This window comes from Hemicordylus capensis, chromosome 1, assembly GCF_027244095.1.
Source record: "Hemicordylus capensis ecotype Gifberg chromosome 1, rHemCap1.1.pri, whole genome shotgun sequence".
Taxonomy (NCBI): domain Eukaryota; kingdom Metazoa; phylum Chordata; class Lepidosauria; order Squamata; family Cordylidae; genus Hemicordylus; species Hemicordylus capensis.
In genome coordinates this window covers 383,761,051-383,776,317 of record NC_069657.1, presented here as the reverse complement: position 1 = coordinate 383,776,317, position 15,267 = coordinate 383,761,051, and the positions used below count along the sequence as shown (strand labels likewise).

The 15,267-nt window shown below is 51.9% G+C and overlaps 1 long non-coding RNA gene across 1 annotated transcript in view; it reads right to left on the bottom strand.

The window, feature by feature from the left end:
- Nucleotides 1-13,464: 13,464 nt before the first annotated feature.
- The window catches only part of LOC128339801 (uncharacterized), a 29,032-nt gene continuing 27,229 nt past the window's right edge, over nucleotides 13,465-15,267 (bottom strand). The window contains exon 4 of the long non-coding RNA XR_008313220.1: nucleotides 13,465-14,432. This is a non-coding gene — a long non-coding RNA (uncharacterized LOC128339801). The remainder of the gene's footprint in view (nucleotides 14,433-15,267) is intronic.

The following is a 15,267-nucleotide window of genomic DNA, read 5'->3' as shown; positions in this document are numbered from 1 at the left end:
CAAAGTGGGTCCGGGGCCATGGCAAAAATGCCTTCAGTCCCTCCCAGCAATCCCCGTAGAGATAGGAGTGATGGTTCTGTTGTTTTTCTGAGGTATTCTGAGTGTAGATTCTATGATAGCTTATGAGATTTCCAATGAGACACCATGAATCCACTCTCATTTGCTATCACAGAATCCACACTCACTCAGAACACCTCAGAAAAACAACAGAACCATCACTCCTATCTCTACGGGGATTGCTGGGAGGGACTGAGGGCATTTTTGCCATGGCCCCGGACCCACTTTGGCGGTGCTGCCACCCCACAGAGGCGGGTCTGGGGCAGCCCTAAACCCCCATTCTAGCCAATGGAAAAAAAAATTTTCTTCAGAAATTCACCAATAATACTAGGAGCAACCCAACAATTGCCACCCCATCTTTTTGGCGCCTCTCTCTGGGCGCCCTAACACGTAACACCTAGTCAGTCCATCTTAATGCCTACCTACTACCACCACTCCTATCCAAGCAAGTAAGAGGAGGACACTCAGAGAGACAACACCCACTCTCTGATCTAACAAAAAGGCCACTGCTGTGCTGCCTGCCAGCACAGCAGCAGCAGCGGAGAAGCACACTAAGCACAAGAGCAGCACACACAGAGAAGAAGCAGGAGGCGGAGCAGCAGAGCAGCAGACCTGCCGCTCTGCATGATGGGTGACGTGATGCCCAAAGAAACCACCGCCTCACTCAGTGCCTGCCACTGACTAGGCCCGACAGACAGAAGCCAGCCAACCTGCTCTGCTCTGCTCTGATGCTCCCCATGGATGATGCACACACACCCTACATCTGCATCCCAATGACCAGACCAGACCAGACCAAGTGCGCAGAGTCAGCACAGGCCAGCAGCCACCAGCCCAGCAACAACAACAGCTACTACTGCTACCACCACAACCAGTGTTGCCGCTACAATAACATTCCCAGTCCAGTCACGCGCGCCACAGCCTGAGCCTAGCACACAGCCAACAGCTGCTGCCAGCCAGTGCCTGGCAAGCCCAGCCAACATGAGGAGGAGAGAGCTAACAAGTAGACGGCGCACGCACATCACCAACCCATCACGACGGCGCAACTGCAAGGGGAGAGGGCACAATTACAGGCAGGAGGAGGAGGAGGAGGAGGAGGAGGCGGGCGAGGCAATCCTAGCACAGATTTGAAAGTTTAAAATCCACCAGGACATCTTCTAGAATCTAGACTTCTGTTTTTTCTACCACCAGCTGTAGTGTCTAGTTAGTCAGTGTGCTGTGCAGCTGAGCTGAGCTGAGCTGAGCTGCATGTGAGGAAGGGTGATTGTAGCTAGTTCTTTAGTTTCAGCAGACTGAGCATTGAGCATGGGCAGTGGCCTTGGGAAGCAACACAATTACACGACACTCACCTGCTGCTGCTGGTTCTAGAAGTTGCCTCTTCTCGTCTTCACCTCTTCGTGTGTGTGTGTGTGTGTGTGTGCAGTGAGTGCATGCCTTTTGCCTTGCTGGAAAGAAATGCTTCTCTGGTCCACCACCACATATCTGCTCAAGGACACAGAGGCCCAAGGCAGAGGTGGTGGCACCAGTGTGAGTGCATGTGTGCTGGTGGTGTTTGCCACCACAGGTGTTTTGTGTGTGTATGTGTGCGCTGCTAGCTAGGAGGGGGGAGGGAGGCAGGGAGGGAGGCTGGGAGGCAGGGGGGAGGAAAGGGGAGGGGGAGAGGGATGTAGAGGGGATTGAAGGGGGGAGGGTCCGGCTCAGAGTTGGTCAGCCACATATTTGTGCACACACGTGCTCACGTGTGTGCTTCGGTGGGAGAGACCAGACTCTCATCATCTGCCAGACCGGGGTTGGGGGCAGGTGAGGCGGTGGTGGGCTGGAAGGGAGGGAGGATGGAAGGTGGTGAAGAGGAAGGGGAGAGGATGAGAGGGGAAGGATGGAGGGAGGCATGGGGGGGAGGAAAAAAAACATGTAGACAGACACACACCACACTACACACAGAAAGCATCCACACACAGAGACAGTGCTAGGCATCCATTCACACAGACAGACAGACAGACAGACAGACACACAACAGGAAGAGACAGACTGAGCCTGCACCACACACACACACACAGACCCAATTCCCCCCCTGCACAGTTATCAATCAATATGTTGTGTTGGCAGCCAGTTCATTGCTATTCTGATGGTTTTGGGTTTTTTGCCATCAGCCAACATCAACAGTGACCACAATCAAGATGAACATAAGATGATAATAATTCATTCGTTTCATTTCAAAAAATCACCCAATCATTTTCTCCATGTAAACCAAGCCCCCCACACATGATTTCTGGTGACATTTTCAATAAAATCAATTCATTTGGCATTCATCATTTTGTTCTCCCTTTGTCACCTTTTTTTCTTTCTTTTGCATAATTTTGAGGCTTGATTTTGACATGGGGTTTTTAAAGAAAAAATTATTTACATGTTTATTTACATACAGTATTTACATATCTACACTGCATTTTTGAACGTATACCCGCCGCTGCCGCTAAGTCTAGTACTCCGTGGGCTGTGCTACTTTGGGGGGGTGTGCCGTGCCCACGCCAGGTCCCCAAATGCTGACAGGTGGATAGATAAAGGGCCTGTGCTGGTCAGCATTGGGTTTCTTTTTAGGTGGGCGTGGGCATTGTAAACATCTGGCCAGTCGCAGCACTACAACTACTACTACAACTGCATCTCTGTGTGGGCACACTACACGCTGCGACTGGCTGGCACGGCTCAGCATCTGTCACGTCAGCTCAGCTAGAGGTGGAAGGGGGGAGGGTAGGGATAAGCACAGAGTTCGAGCCAGGCAGGTGACCAACCATGGGGCAACCCACGGTAATCACTCGCCCGTCTCAAACTGCAGCTTGGGGTAGCCCAACAGGGGGAGGTTCACCTTAAGGAAGACCAGCTGCTCCACCAGACCAGGGTCCAAGCGGGAGCGAGAGGGTGTCACCACGTCCCCGGCACGTGAAAACACCCGCTCGCTCTGGACACTGGTTGGGGGGCAGGAGAGGAGGCGCACAGCCACCACCGCCAGGTCCGGCCAGACTTGGCGGCGGCTCGCCCAGAACTGTGCGCAGTCCACGCCGTCTCCCTCCACAGGCTCCTCCAAGTACTGCGCAACGCATTGCTCAGCACTGGAGGGGGGCCTGGCAGGTCGAGCCTCCCGCATACCAGGCATGGCGCCATAGCAGAACCGCTGAAACCACTGGGCGGATCTCGAGTCGGTAGCAAATGGCTGCTGCGATGGCGCCGCCTGGGATGCCGCGCTGCTGGACTGGGAAGAGGGAGGGGAAGGGGAAGCTGACGCCGGCTGGCCGCCCATGCTGCTGCTGGGTGCGGGTTGGGCCGCGAGGGCTGCCCCCGCACCACTACCAACACCCTGGTCTCTGCGGGCCCTAGCGGCCTCCTCCTCCCTAACCTTCTCGACCAGGATGCCCTTCCACCTGGGCAAGTCGTCGGCACTCACGGCATTGCCCTTGAGGGCTGGGTGACAGAGACAAGCGAGGACATACTCCTCCCTGTCTCCCAGCACATCAACGAGCCGCTTGTCAACCCCAGACCTCAGCCTCCCAGCCAGAGCACGACCCTCTGGCGTGGTCAGAGAGATATGGAGTCCACCCATCAGCTTCTCGAGACCAACAGCTGTGGGCAGCGCCTGGCTCAAGGGAGTGGTGTCGCCACACAAGCCCTTCGTGGCAAGCTGGAAGGGCTCGAGTGCCGACACCGCCTCGGACATCTGCTTCCACTCTGCGTTCGAGAAGTCGCAGACATCCAAGGACTCGTCCCTCGCCAGGGCGACAAGGGCTCTCTCCTGCTCCAACAGGCGCTGGAACAGGAGGAAGGTGGAGTTCCACCGCGTCTCCACATCCGTAGGGATGAGATGGCGAGGAAGGCCAAGGTCATCCTGCTTCTGGCGAAGCAGTCTCCTGGACTTCTCGCTGCGGTGGAAGTGGGCGGCCAGCTTGCGGGACTTATCCACAAGCGTGGCCGTGGCAGCAACAGCACCTGCGATGGGGCGGGCCCCCATCTCCTGGGACGCCCTCAGCTCCTTAAGGCCAAGGGCGTCCCTGACGGTCAGATGGAGCGTGTGTGCCATACACCGTATGTTCACACAGTCCATGACTGTCTCGACAGCGGCGGTAACGTTGGCTCCATTGTCGGTGACAATGAAGCCGCGGGAGAGGTGTGGACACCCGCCAATCCACTCCTCTATCTGGCGGTCGAGTACGGCCGCCACCTCCTCCGCGGTGTGCCTCGTGTCCATCGTCTCCACGTGCAGGACGGCCCACCTGTGCCGTAGTGCATCGGGAGCCGCGCCGGACCCGGAAGCATCGCCCGCGGAGGTCCCCTCACTCTCCGGTCCCCACCAGTGGGCAGTGAGGGCCAGGAAAGAAGCGTGCATCCCACTGACACTGGTCCAGAGGTCAGTCGTGAAATGCACGCTTGTCCCGGCCGGAGCTGCACGCAGCTCGGCCGACACGAGCTCCCTGCACCGGCGGTACAGGGAGGGGACCACGTTCCGGCTGAACGTCGTCCTTGAGGGGATGACGTATTCGGGAGCCAGGTATTGGAGAATACGGCGGAAGCCGTTGTTCTCGACCACCTGAAACGGCTGGTCATCGGTGGAAATCATCTCCCCTATGAGGCGGGTGAGGTGATGATGGTCCACGCGAACAATACGCTGGCTGCCCAAGGACTGCGTCCACCGCTGGACGGGCAGTGTAGCCTGCCTGCTGGCTGGCACACTGCCGCTGCCCGCCCTAGTGGCAGATGCACAAGGCGCACTAGCGCTGCCAGCCTGTCCCCTGAGACCTGGGTGGTGACGCTCTAGGTGTCTCCACATAGGCGTCGTACCCAGGTGCGCAGGGTCCCTTCCACGGCTGACAAGCATCCTGCAGTGGACACAGCGGGCGTGGAATGGGGCATCTTGAGGGACCTCAAAATGCACCCATGCACCACTGCCCTTGGCCTCCTGCGCCCTGGGCGCCGTCCTAGGCCGTTTCTCGCAGGGTGGCTGCAGTCCTAGGGGGGGGGGCGGCCGCCGCTGCCTGCCCACTGCTGCCACCCAACCCGCCCCTTCCGCCCTCCACAGCAGAGGAAGGGCCCGGCTCAACTGGCATCGGAGAGGCAGGCCTCTCCTCCACCACCTCGCCAGACCGCTCCCCACCAGAGTGTCGGGCTTCACGAGGGGGGGCCCCACTGAGCGGCGAAAGGATAGGGGGAAGGGGCCCCAGAGGGAGGGAGAACCTGGCTGCATCGCTGCCAGCCGCACGGTCCTCACCGCCCTCTACCTGCTCTTCCAACTCCACAGTCTCCTCCACCTCAACAACTGGCGGTAGCTCAGCAGCACCTGGTGCCGCCGGCGAGGAGGGACCCGCCACAGCCCTAACAGTGCCTCTGCCTCTGCCGCGATTGGCGGCAGCAGGCGTGGGGAACTGAATCCTGCGCACCAAAGATGGGGCCGGAGCAAAGAATTCTCCAATGGGGAGAACTGGGGTGTCCTCAGGCTCCCCGCATCCTCTCCCTCCCCGTGCCGCAGGCGCACCCCGCACCTGGCCTCTCCCACCTCTGCCTGCCAGCCTTGAGCGAGCCCTGCCCGCCACACGGCGCTCAGACATGCTGCTAGGTCAGAAGGAGGGAGACTTTAGGAGGAAGGCCAGACAGGGTCAAAAAAATAATTTGGAGGGGCTTAGGGGCCAAAAAAAAGGCAGCTGATTTGGAGGCGGCGGGGGGGAAGTTTGTTTTCAAAAAAGGAAGCCAATTGGGGGGAAAGGAAGACTTTTTGATATGGGGGGGGAAGCCAATCGAAGTGAGGGGGAGGGTGTCCTTTTTGAATTTGGGAGTCAACCACCAAGCCAATTGGGGAGATGGGTCTGGGAGGGGTTTTTTTTTAGAAAAATAGGGGGTTAAAGGGTGGAACCCCGGTGTGGGAGGGTGGCACGGGCAGTTGGGTGGAGTAGTTGTGGTGTGGGTGGCAAGTTTTTAGCTTTTGGGGGGGGGGAGTGGATGGGGGGAGGGCACAGCACCTACCGGGGGTGGGGGAGGGATGCAGTCAACGCTTGGGAACCTGCAGATCAAAGGAGGAAACCCTTATTTAGTGAACTGGAACACAAAGTGTGGGTTCTGGGGGGTGGTTCTCAAGTAATGCTCCTGTGGGGGGAGCATCAAACTCAATGCAGCCTATTTAGTGACTCTAAATTGCACACAACCAAAACCAGAACCCAGTCACACCAACACAGAGGTTGAACCCACCCACTCTGTGACTCTGCCTGCCCAATGCCATGGCAAGCAAGCAGCAGCAAACACTTGATGGCAGCCTCATGGATTGAACATCATGATCATCATCATACGTGTGTATTGGCCCAGCATGTAGTGGCAGCATCAGAGCCCAGCCAGGACCCCACTCAGACTGCCCCAGAGGCAAGGAAGCACTCTGGCATGGCATGGGCCCAGCATGTAGTGGCAGCATCGCATCAGAACCCTGGACCCCACTCAGACTGCCCCAGAGGCAAGGAAGCACTCTGGAAGGCACCTGTTCAAAAACCACCTGCAAGACGCATGCAATGCAACGCAACACACAGCAGCAATTTCTTTACTGGGCATGGGCATGAAGACACAAGTTTTACAACAGTACATCTCCTCTCCAAGGTTCCCTCCCTCCTCCCCACACCCAAATGCATTTCAGAATAGGGGTGTCCCTATTTAAAACCGCCAGCTAGGGAGAGAAAGGGGCAACAAAAGGTGCACAATCGCACACGCACTAACCCCTCTTCTTCCGGTCCTTCTCCTGCCGCTCACTGCTGGTCACGGATTCGCCGCCGCCAGCCAGCCACCCTGGGCTGAGACACAGCAGGGCGGCCGCACGAGGCACACAGGCAACCGGGGTAGTTCAACAACGATGGAGGGGCAGAAGTGAGGAGACAACACTATTTGTGTCGCTCAACTCACCCCCAAGCAGAGACAAAATCAACCAAAAACTATAAAAAGAAAAAAAAAACCGATGGCAGCCGCCAGGTGGGTAGGCTACTGTGTGTGGCTGCAGCTGTGGGAGAGGAGGTGGAAAGTGAAGGGGAGCAGAGAGAGAAAAGACTAAGAGAGAGAGAAAAGAGAGGGGGGGCAGGGACAAAGAGAAAGAGAGGAGAGAGAGAGAAAAGAAAGAGAGAGAGAGGAGAAAGAGAGATGATAGAGAGAAAGAGGAGAGAGGAGGAGCGCAGCGCAGCAGGGAGGGGGGATTCAGGTGTGGGGGGAGGACACAGCAGTAGCAGCGGTCCAAAGAGGTGGGGGGAGCAGAGAGGGTGTGTGTGGTTGGGGGCTAGTGTGTGGCAGGGGGCCTGGGGTAAGTGGAGAGAGTCGGGGGCAAGGAGAAAAAGAGGTGGGGTGGGGGGAGCAGAGAGGGTGTGTGTGGTTGGGGCTAGTGTGTGGCAGGGGGCCTGGGGTAAGTGGAGAGAGTCGGGGGCAAGGAGAAAAAGAGGTGGGGTGGGGGGAGCAGAGAGGGTGTGTGTGGTTGGGGGCTAGTGTGTGGCAGGGGGCCTGGGGTAAGTGGAGAGAGTCGGGGGCAAGGAGAAAAAGAGGTGGGGTGGGGGAGCAGAGAGGGTGTGTGTGGTTGGGGCTAGTGTGTGGCAGGGGGCCTGGGGTAAGTGGAGAGAGTCAGGGGCAAGGAGGAAAAGAGGTGGGGTGGGGGGAGCAGAGAGGGTGTGTGTGGTTGGGGGCTAGTGTGTGGCAGGGGGCCTGGGGTGAGTGGAGAGAGTCAGGGGCAAGGAGAAAAAGAGGTGGGGTGGGGGGAGCAGAGAGGGTGTGTGTGGTTGGGGGCTAGTGTGTGGCAGAGGGGTGTTGGGGGGAAGGGGAGGGGGCAACAACAAACAGCAAAGGAGAAACTGGAACAACTCGGGCAGCAGCAGCGATTAGGCTGGATGGGGTGGTTGGGGGAGGAGCTGGGCCTGGGCTAGGGTAGGGTCTGGGAGGAGGGAGGGTGGGGGGGCAGGCAGGGGGGGGAGGAGGAGGAGGAGGGTAGCAAAATATATAAAGCAATATATATCAAGAGAACACAAGCCAGAAGTTTAAAAAAAAAATTAAAAGAAAGACTATAACCAGCAGAAAAAACTTGGGGGTGGGGGTGTGGGGAGGGGGAACCAAACACAGACTCTGAGGGGGGCCACTAAGTGAACAGAGACAATGAAACCACAATTGCTGCAAATTAATAATAGCAAATGAATAAGTGGAACCAAGCAAAGAAAACTGGACTCGGTTTGGCAGCAGCAAACTTGGGAGAAGGCTGGATGGGGTGGGGTTGGGGTGGGGTGTGGTTGGACTTGGAGGGGCAAGTTTGGAGCAGGGAACCAAAACTGATTATATGGGACAACAAGAAACAACAACAGAATCCTCTGGGGGTGGGGGGGGGAGGGATTCAGGGAACCAACTCGCAGGGCAGCAGCAGTCAGCAGAAACAAACAAAATGGTACAATTTAAGCAAAACCAGCAAGCAATATATAACTGAAACCAATGGAATGCAATGTGAAAATCAAAAAGTTGGACAACAACAAGGCAGGACAAAGAGCAATAATTAATGGAAGAAGATTTAAAGCAATGAGGATGCAGTGGGTGGGAGTGGGGGAGGGGGAGGGTAGGCCCAAAGGATGAGAAGGGAAAGGGGGGGAGGGGGGGGAGAAAAGCAGACAGACAAGGAACAGGGAAAATTGGGGGAAATTAAGAAGAAAGTAAAGTGAAGTAACACACAGTATACAGACAAGAGACAGACAGAGAGAGGAGACACACAGAGAGTCACAAAGGGCAGGTGGACAAAGGATTAGACAGAGCACACACAGAGAGACACAGGACACAGTCAGGACTCACAGAGACACCAGAGCAGCCAGCAAAGGGCAAGCAGGTCTCAGAGATGATCCCACAACTGCAGCCAAGAGAAGTTTCCAGAGAAGAGGCTTGGGTTTATATAGGTTTGAAATTCCCTCCTTTGGGAGCCCCCACCTTTGCACTCCCCCCACGGCCAACAGGGTGCCAGCTCTCAACAGTGCAACAGCCAAGCAGCCTACCAGACCAAAGGACTCATTCTGGCCAATCAAGGATCAATAGCGCAGCCAATACAATGCCTGGAAATAGCATCACAAAATGGATGCAAGGAGGAGCAAAAGTTTCGGGAAGGAGACACAAAATGGAGGACAGACTTGGAACTTTAAAGAGACACTCCAGAGACTCAATTTCATTCCCGAACCGGTTCGGGAAACCCGAGCCGGTTCGGTACCGAACCGGCTCGAATTCGGTCCGGCTCGGTCCCGGAAGGGCCCGATTCGGTCCGGGATCGGGCCGCCGGATCCGGACCGGTTCGGACGAACCGGTCCGGATCCGAACCGAACCGCACATCCCTACTCTGCTGAAAAAAATTACTTGGGGGAAAGGAGTGCACGGAGATAAGCTGCAGGCAAAAGAAATATTCTGCACTTGTCATCTGTGCCCCCACCCCCCTCTATTAAAACCAGCCATTCACATCTCAATTTTTAAGTGAATGGGGCAGATCCATGCTTGAACACAGGGTATAATCTTGTGAATGAGAAGTGTTTGCATTCTAAATGTTGCAAGCCTGCCAGTCTGTCCTATCTGGTCAATAATAAAGCCAATCAGCAAAAGGAACATATTCATATTAAGCTGGCATTACTCTTGAACTATTTTTAAAATGTGCAATGCAAAATGAAGATGTCTACCAACAACTGAATATACCTTGGCAGCTCTGCCTGGTGGGAGGATGGTCCCAAGTGAGGAAAGATTATTAATGAATATGAATATATTGAGAGAAGTTTTCTATGACACTGTGTAGTCTAAAAAGACATTGATTTCCATTTGTTAAATGAAAAATGGATATTTAAAGTTCTGTCTGTTACTAGTACCTTGAGAATTGAGAATTAAATTAATTGTATTATACAAGATAATAAGTAGCTTAAAATATTATGTGAAGAAAATGGAAAAGAGAGAAACTTGTGAAAGTTGTCACTTTTAATAAGCTTTAGAGACTAGCACTTTTAAACTTGTAATGGGCCCAAGTTCGGTCAGCTATATGCCCTGATTGATTTCTGTTAATTATGTGGACAAGAACAGCAGCAAAATTTATTTCTACATAGTGGCCCAGATCCAGAAAAAATGATAGAAAGCAGCATATTTGGAAGTCCCCACTTCAGTCCTGTTTCCATGGGGAAAGGATCCCTCGACTGTGCAGAGACTTGCAGAAAAAGGACATACAAACAGAAAGGAACAAGAAAGAATAGTGATTTCACATGGGTATTGTGCTGACAGAAGGAAAAGACAGTAGGGAGAAGGAGGAAGGAGTGTAGTTTGGAGAATGGGGAAGCATGGATGAGGGTTTAAGAGTACTAGTCAAAGATCAGTCCCAAGCTTGTATCCTAGGGATATGCAAGAAAATCTGTACAGTGGATTATGAAGGAGGGAGGGGGAATCCTGTGAGAGGATGTGGGAGGATATGAATGAATGAGGGGGCGGGGAGCTCTGTCTTTCTTCTTTCTGTTCAGTTTGAGACAGCAGTGGGCATCCAGGAGGAAAGGGAACTCTCATGAGGCAGTTAGTGATGTGAAATGGACAAAAGTTGAAAGGCCAGCAGATAGCATGCATTCAGATGTCCCTTTGCAGTTATTTTGGGAGCTCTTTAGCGGTGCAGCGGGGACGTAACTTGCCTAGGGAGCAAGAGGTTGCCGGTTCAAACCCCCACTGGTATGTTTCCCAGACATATATCAGGCAGCAGCAATATAGGAAGATGCTGAAAGGCATCATCTCACACTGCGCGGGAGATGGCAATGGCAAACCCCTCCTGTATTCTACCAAAGGCAACCACAGGGCTCTGTAGACACCAGGAGTCAACACCGACTCGATGGCACAACTTTACTTTACTTTACTTTTAGCATTTGCATTTTGAGTTTCAGAGTAAGCTCTGGAACGAACCCAATTCTATACCAGTAAGAAAGGATATGAGTTTAGGTGTTAAATGATTTTATTAGAAATATTGAAATGCACATTCACCATTGCAGTTATATGATTATTGAGAAAGGCATTTTAAAAAGTGAACTTGGATACAAATCTTTCAAATGTATGGTACAAACATGAAGTGTACTCAATGGTAGCTCAAAATCATGCCCACATCACTTGAGGCAATGCCATGGCAATGCCAGGCACACTCCTGATGCTGACTATGCCCCTGGCACTGATGTGCTGGAGTCAGGGGCCATGTCTGGCACTGGGGATGCCCCATTGCCCCACCTGCATTTCTGAGTAGTAAGAGTTTCACTAGCTGTTTAGATGGCTTCCTTTCTCTAGGAACTCATCCAAGTGGCTAGTGAAGTGCTTGCTAGCCAGGAAATGTGGGCAGGGGTTTTTGCGTGCCCTGATACTGGCCACGTCCCTGATGCTGGCAAGCTGGCATCAGGGACCATGGTCAGAATCAGGGCATGTGCTGCTGCCCCACCAAGTTGTACTGTATCCAGTAGGATTTCTAATTTAGAAACCACTGGTAGGTGCAGTGTCACTTCGGAAGAAATAAATGTGAGTAATTAAAAATTTCTAACCCTTTGAGTTAACATAATTTGTTGAAGGTACTTTTTTGTTAAAATTATACATGTGTTATTGTGTATTTAGCTCACTTCTCCTGATGAAGTCCTGCTCAAGCAGGAGGAAACGGGTAAAAATTACCTAGGATACCTGTTGGGTATTATTTGGACAAGGAGCAACAACCAGAAGGAGCAACATTTGTACAAGGAGCTACCATTAGAATAAGAACTTGCAAGGAAAAAGATTTGGAACAATTTTGAGTAACATTTGGAGCAACAACTTGAACAAGAACCAGTAAGAGAAAAGATCTGGAAGGACTATATATCTACATGTATAAGGACTACAGACATAATTGACCTTCAGTGTATTATTTGGACAAGGAGCAACAACCAGAAGGAGCAACATTTGTACAAGGAGCTACCATTAGAATAAGAACTTGCAAGGAAAAAGATTTGGAACAATTTTGAGTAACATTTGGAGCAACAACTTGAACAAGAACCAGTAAGAGAAAAGATCTGGAAGGACTATATATCTACATGTATAAGGACTACAGACATAATTGACCTTCAGTGTATTATTTGGACAAGGAGCAACAACCAGAAGGAGCAACATTTGTACAAGGAGCTACCATTAGAATAAGAACTTGCAAGGAAAAAGATTTGGAACAATTTTGAGTAACATTTGGAGCAACAACTTGAACAAGAACCAGTAAGAGAAAGGATCTGGAAGGACTATATATCTACATGTATGAGTGCATTACAGTAGTCAAGCCTAGAGGTTACCAGCATATGTACCACTGTTTTAAGGTAATTTACCTCCAGAAATGGATATATCTGGCCAAAGCTGATAAAAAGCACTCCTGGCTACTGCCTCAACATGAGAAACCAGGGGGAGTTTAGGATCCAGGAGCACTCCCAAAGTAAATACAATATGACAATGAATTTAATACAAGCCTCTTAGAAAATAAAGATTAAATTCAAGTTATACTTTTATTTACCCCCAAAGGAAGAGGAGACTGAATTTAAGATGACTTCCTGACTTCTAACATGAAAGAATTTGGGGGGAAATATAGTCTTGGATTCAGGTAAATACAGTATGCATTGGATAAAATCAGTTGTAGTCTTCAAATGCAGCATTCATATCTTTAAACCATATGTGAACTATATCTCCCAAAGGCCAGACTGAAATTTTCTATCATATCCCTGCTCAATTAACCTATTGCTCACTATGCTAAAAGAAGGCCTCGTTTCAGTCCAAGTGAACAATGAAACAATTTAAAAAACAATTTCCTTGGTGTTTGTATATCTCTGAGACTTTACTTCTAGATATAATGAAATCCCACCCATATGGCTTCAACCAGCCAGGCTGAGCACATTCAAAGTTATTTCTACTTGTCTGTCTAAAGCAATCATATCTCGATCTGTTTATCTAGCCACAAGAGCATATGACATGGATTACAGAAGTTAAATAGCATATGTTCAGAGATCTCTGAAACTGCTTCTCACTTTATATATTTTGTATTCAGGTACAGAATCACAAGTAAAAAATACATATGCTTCACATCAGGGCAGAGTGGTGCACAGTCCTAAAAGCAGCCTTGCCCCCAGAGCTGTGTCAGAGACACTGACAGAGATTTGTCAGTGTCAAAGAACACTGACAAAATCATGCTACAGGTTGCTGGTTATTGTCCCTGTTTTATAACGGTGGAGGCAAAGTTAGGCCTGTCCACTTGGAGTATTTGTATTGGAGACGCAAGCCAAAGGAATGCAGTATTGCCCCGCTCCCCAAGAAGACTCGAGACACTTAGGTATGGTGAAATAAAGGGCCACAATTTATTTTGCCAATTCAAATCACAACTTCAAATAATAAGAACTGGGATTGGCTCTCCACCCCTACAGTGTGTCAGCTAAAGATATGCACCCTCAGGGCATGCCTGCCTAAAGCGTAAAAACGGCGATGCACCATGGCTCCAAGTCCAGACAGCCCCAATACTCTAAAGCAGGGGCTGCCCATCCTAGCCGACCTAAGGTCAGGCCTCTGCCATGCTGTCACCCCCCCTCCCCGACAGCCACCCAGCATGTTCAGGGAGCTTAGCCTGACAGAATAGATTAGTCCAAGCCAGAGTTCCCTGAGCCATGAAGCATCTAGGGAGTTGACCTGTCCAATCTAGTAGCTAAACACTTACCTGAAGGTGCTCACTGACTTAAGATGTTCTTCCCAACCGCACTGTACCTGCCACAATGGGGGTTAGCCTAGCTTAACCCCCCATACTGCCCACCAACCACACAAAACAGCAGCCAATGCCATTCTGAAATCTTCAAGAAAAATACCCGTCCCCTGTGGGGAAAGCTGATCTCCGTCCCCACTAAACAATTCAGGGGCTAAAAATATGATGTCTGGGTGTGCCCAGGCACTATCCCCAATGCTCTGAATACAGCAGGCCATGTGTGTGTTGATCTTGTGGCGGGCCCTCTCAATCCTGCCTGGGTGCATGCCCCCCCCCCATACTCTGCATTGACCAAATATCTATTAACCCAGGGATCCACTCCAGTACTTTTGCTAAGTCAGCATGCACTCTAAAAATGATGGAAACCTGGACTGAGTAACTAAGTTGTTCTCCCCCATATGCACCACCAAGATGTCTGGCGGTGGATTGGACGCCAGGAATTCTTGTAGCAAGGGCAGAAATTGAGCTATCACTATGCCCTGCCAGCCGATCCAGGAGATCAAAGCCCACATCCCAAGTCCTAGTTGTCTTGTGGGCCTAGAACTGGCCTTCTGTGCCCAGAACACAATCAAATGGCCCAAGGTGAGGAGCTGAGCCCGACTGGCCAGCCGTGCTGGTCCTGTAAGGAGAAGAACAAACAGTAACTGAAGCCAAGACCACTAATGTACATAATGCTTGTACACTCCCGAGCACCTGCGGCCAAGCCACTGAATGGCCTCACCAGGGAACCCTAGCCTGGATGCTGCTGTTGCAGCACTGATGCAGAAAGAATGAAGAGACAACTGCTCAGTGTGGGCCCCGGCCCCTGACAGAGCTCGCCACACCACTGTCCAGAATTGATATTGAGAGAGAGGTAGCCCCTCATTGTGCACGAAGAGGCACCCTTCTCTGGTTCCCCGCAGGGCAACATAACACTCTAATGGCCAAACAGGACAGAAAACTGAGTTATTGGAATGGCATAATTCCACAGCCTGACCCCTGCCCTTCTGGTCTGTCTTGGAAAAACTTAACTGAAGCTTAAGTGAACTTTGCCTAAAGAACAGATCCCTGTACTGCAGAACCCTGGCCACAGGACCCTTACATCCCCTGGGGAGCAGCTCACTGGCCCAGAAAGCCCAAAAGAAGGCTACTAACGTGGCAGCTCAGAAGAGCACCACCTCATAGGGAGACTGGCAAATAACTTCAAATTGAGCCACTGCACCCTGAAGGGCCTGAGGTGTAATCGGCTCACGTTCATCCTTCCCCAGTGGATGCTCCCTGGACCAACCTTCAAGCATTCAACTTACTCTAAAATCCCCTGTGTTGTTCTTAAGGCCCTCTACCTTTGCAAAGAATGCCAGAGCTGCCAGGTGATCCGCCATAGGGTCTCATAACCCTTTCCCTTCAGGTGCACAAGATATTGCATAAGGTGCTCAGCGGGCGTAGGCCACACCTGCATGACTCCTACCTGCTCC